Here is a 4,964-nt window from a genome sequence, read left to right as displayed (position 1 = left end):
GTGTGGGTTCATAAAATCATGTTCTCTTTACTCAATATCAAGCCACAATTATTGCTTTTTATTTTAAATCGTATAATTTCGGACTTTGGTTGTCGTCTGTGAGGAAATAAATGGGGCTCAGAGCCCTCAGAATACTGAATCTGTATTTTTTTAATCTTTTTTTCCTTTCAATTTGGTTATTCTTTTCAAATAACACACGTTGCTATTAACTCACAAATAACAAAACAATTATCCTTGCTTTTATTTAATTGGGTTTAAGTTTCCATAATCTCGCGGCTTTTTTGGCGTCCGGTCAGGAAATCGAATTGCTGAAATTACTGAACTGAATTTCAAAATAAAAATAACCGGAAACAGACGTAGGCTTTGCAGTCCAGCGATTACCAAGATCCTCAGCTAGGTTTAAGCCGCTGATTGGATGTTTTAGCCGCAATGCATGCTGGGATTTGGTGTTTATATGATATGAAATCCGGAAAACATTTTAAAATAATACTTAATTCCGAGTGTTCTTGCTTTTCTCTTTGAAAGTCATCACATAACGGCATTGTAATACACGGTTCGGCTGCATTACATATTACAGATCTGCCGTAGTTCTTTATTTATAGAGCCCTGATGAGAAGACCTTTGAAAAAACTGGAAGAAATGCCGCCGAAACTGAATACTTGACGTGGATCATAAATATATCAACAATAAAACAACATCTTCAATTTCTCTTCACACAATACGTCTCCTTGCTACTATGATATGTACTATGAAAAATATGCAACTAGAAAGACTACAAATCCCAGAGTCGCTTAAGTGATGTCATAACTGTCAAAATGTTTTCCTCCACTAAATATAAGAGATAGCTAAAATAAGATAACTTTAACACGATGCCTGTGTGCTTAGTACCAGGTTGTAATCATACCAGCAATGGGTCTTGCTCGTTCTTTCGCTTCCCGCCTGATGAAAGGACCAGGAGTGCCTGGATCAAGTTAGCTACCTAGCTAGTAGCAAGCACGTTAGTTAGCATTACAGCCTTAGCCTTTTCTTTTTTATTAGCCTTAACATGAAGTAACATTAAGTATAGCCTAACCCAAAATGTTAAACAGTAGAGTCGTATTTCGTGAACCCTTTGAAGAGTACTGTCACACCGGTGTGATCATTCTATAATACACCGTTTAAGCCCGGATGCCCCCGGGGGAGGAATGCTAAAGCTACATTAGCATCGGCAATCTTTAACTTCATGGTTAACATTGAACATTAAAAAGATCAGGCAGTTCAGGGAGAATCGAAGGAAGGAAGGCAGGCAGGCAGCTTTGCATGACATTGTTCTGGACGTGTTTCATTGTGGTGATAGTGGGTAGTTAATCCCTTTGCTGGCAAGACAGTAGTGACGGACCCTTTATATATACAGTCTATGTGCGAGACCGCGAGACCAGAGATGTAGTTCATTGAGCGGTTTCATACAAAAAAAGTCTTTCTTCACAGTTTTACGGCAAAACATTTTTTTTTAAACTTGCAAAATTATCTTTTGAATTGACAAACATCATATGTGTAATTCGTGGATCAATTCAAACGGGATCGAAAGATAACTTTTCTCTCGCCATTGACTTCAATACATAATTTTTCCGAAATAAAGTCCCATGGAGGTCCACCAGAAAGGGAGGGACTTCGCCTCTCTATATCAAAACAACGGCCCAGGGTGCAAAACGCATCAATGAAAGCGACCCTCTACCACACAAAACAACACCTGTAAATAACCCAATTTGTGTTCTTTGTAATTGAAAAGGATATTGCACTGTGTTTGTTACTTTCGTTGCAGTTGTATGTCTTAAGTGTAATTTGGCATGCTTTTATTTTGAAGGCGGGTTTACGCTGTTGACAGGAAGTTGTTGTTGTTGCTATGGAAACAAGAAAAAGCTTCACAGCAGGTGGAACTTGTCATAAAGTCCTTGATTATAAAACCCACCCATTTAGAGGGAAGATATGATTGGTCAATTGTACTGTAATTTGACATTACTCTCTCGTTCAGTTACTATAGCGGGCCCTCTGTGAATTTACAGCAGGACCACCAAGCTCTCCCGTCTTCACAGTAACTCGCAGAGACGAGCTTCTTTCATTTAACCCTTTACATTCAAACAGAAATAGGCAGATGTGGTTATTTTTGGTAAAACTAATGAAAAATATAACTAAAAAAATATTTTTAAAAAATATATTACAAAATGTTTTTTTTTAATGTTTTTAAATATTATTTTGTAGAATATCTTAGGCCCTCAGAGAGGGCCTAGAGGGCCCTGACGGCTCGCCACTGCTTTCAAATATTCTATTTACCGTACTTGAAACTGAGATAAAAAAATTGAAGTCTTGGAATTGATTCAGGCAGAGCCAAGATATCGTGATTTTAAGTCCCTACAATGGCCAAACTCCAAAATATCAAGATTAATTTCTCTGCTAGACAACATCTTGGGTCCATGACTACTTCCTGTCAGCTGATGTCATTCACATACACTGAACAGGAAATACACTGGGACACCTTAGCTGTTTGTGTTTACAACTGTGAAATGTTCTATAACCTATACAAGCTTGCGTCTCGGTTGCAGCAGGCTGATCAATGTAGTCCAGATGTCCCTTTCCCCACCAATGTTTTGTTTTGTTTTGGAACCCCAGGCATTCCCCAGACGGATGAGATACTCTCTCCTGTCTGACCTGGGTCTGCCCTGGGGTCTCCTACCATCTGTCTGAACTCTGGACCCTGTCTCTGAGCCCAGCCACCCTACAGAGGAAAGTAATTTTAGCCACATGTGTGAAGGCTAGTCGTTGTAACTGGATGTAAATTAGGCTTTATTTTAGAGTCTCAGTATTTCAGTCACACTCAAAGCTCAGGAGGGGTGAGGGTTGGATTGTAGAAAAACTGGTAAATTGAAAACTCTGCCTCAAATTCTACCTCTTCACCACAACAGTCCGGTACAATGACTGCATTACTGCTGATGCAGCAAGACCCCGAAATACTGGGACATTCCTGGGTCAGCATGTCTAGATGCATGAGTCTCCGATACCTATCCCTGCAGGCGGTGGGCTCGCAGAGCTGCGTCTCTATTTGTTTAAGGCTCTGCAAGTTGGGGCTCAAGAAGTAAAAGTGAAATGCAACACCTTACCTGACCTGATAATATTTATAATTTGTATACACATCATATCAATCACATTATAAGGCTGTTTCAACATGGGATAAATCTCTTCATTAATAACATTTATGTTATGTTTTTCCCCTTCCGTATTTTGATGTTTGCTGCCTTTTGCCTCCTCGTGTCACACCTGTATATCTTTCACATCTCTTAAACCGGTTGCTGTTGATTTCAAAATCAAATGTGTAAATTGCCTAGTTATCGCAGTTGAGGTTAGTCAAAAATAATTCAAAAATAACTTTGATTTTCTCTTTCCGAATCTATACCGCTTTAACCACCTGGACACTCGTGTCGCTGGTGTTTTGATTAATTCAACCACTGACAAGATAACGCAACAGTGAGAACATGTTTATTTGATTACATTTGACAGATGTGTTTAACGCTTCCAGAATAGCTTTTGAGTCCGTGGAGCTGGCAGGAAGCAAAGAAGTAATTTGCAAGAATGTCCTCATTAGGTATCTGAATGATTGGGAGAGGTCTGTAGAGGCCATTTGAGGCATCCAAGAAAAAAAGGCAACCAGCTGCCTCAGCAGGAAGGAACGGCTGGATAAACAACTTCATATCTAATGAGGAGCCAGTCATGATGAACTAATCACACAGCAAAGTGGAGAGCAAGGTTTTAGAAAAGTGCACATTGTTTATAGCTTAAAACCCCATTAATGATGTTATATTTACCTAGTTTAAACATTTACAAGCTCTTATCTATCCATTCCCCACTTCCATTCACAAACCTTATAAATAAAAACATTTGGAGGGGAAAAAAAAGGGAGAAATAATGAATGGATGTAAAGTGAGAAAAAAGATTATGGCAAATATTTTGGCGACTACTTTTACTGAAAAACTACCACCTCGCGTATTTTTTTAAAACTTGATAACCCTTTTTTAGAACATCCAAGCACAGTTCTTAAAATTGTCTGGATTATTTAGGTTTTAGCCAACAGGCTTGAAAAATCTCATAATGACCATTTTTGGAATGTGGTGCCAGACTTAACCTTTAACCTCCAACCTGTTAAGCGCCATGCCCCCTCCCTGGGGGCTAAACACAAAAATATATTCACGAAACTGTCTCAGGGCTTCATAAAATGTAACAATCTATTAATGTGTCCAACCCGGTATCACGGCAAGACGTGAACATGTGACGATTTACCATGCTGGGAGACGTGAAGATGTCAAGATTTCGTCCCTTCAAACGTGACAGTTACACGGTATTGTTAACATGGTGTTACGATTGGGGGAAGCAGGTAGGACTCAAATGCAGAATTTAACGAAAAGCGAGCTTTATTAAATAATAAAAGCTGTGGCAAAAAAGGCAGTATCCAAAATATCCAAAACAAACGAGCAGCACAAGGAACACAGACCGTGGAATAACATGGAGGGGAAACAATGAACCGACATGGAACACAGGGGAAGACTAGGCTAAATACACAGAAGGGTAATCACAGGACAAGACACAGCTGGGCAGGGGAGGGAGAAACACAAGGGCAACAGGTGAACACATTGAGACAATCAGACACACCAGGGAAACTAACGACAGGGAGGAGGACCAGACAAAACACAAGGAGGAAGACAAAACACCGAATGAACAGACTTACAAAACCCATAACCAGAAAGACAACACTAAAACCGTGACATAAACCTAGGAGTGTGACACATGGCCCAACCAGTCGAGATATACCCGGAAAAACCAAGCAAATGCTACCCCGACGGTCGGTTGTTATTGTCAATATTAATATAATAATGATTTTAATAGTCACACTCAATTTCAAAGACGATTTCTCACCAGCTGGTCCGACCCCGTCTGTT

General features: G+C 39.7%; 1 protein-coding gene across 1 annotated transcript in view; it reads right to left on the bottom strand.

The window, feature by feature from the left end:
* The window catches only part of calca (calcitonin/calcitonin-related polypeptide, alpha), a 14,343-nt gene that overhangs the window by 8,480 nt on the left and 899 nt on the right, over positions 1 to 4,964 (bottom strand). The gene's annotated exons all lie outside the window — the stretch shown is intronic.

Source organism: Notothenia coriiceps, unplaced genomic scaffold, assembly GCF_000735185.1.
Source record: "Notothenia coriiceps isolate Sejong01 unplaced genomic scaffold, NC01 NC01_scaffold00037244, whole genome shotgun sequence".
Classification (NCBI taxonomy): Eukaryota; Metazoa; Chordata; class Actinopteri; order Perciformes; family Nototheniidae; genus Notothenia; species Notothenia coriiceps.
The sequence above is the reverse complement of the archived record's forward strand: the minus strand, read 5'-3'. Positions and strand labels throughout refer to the sequence as shown.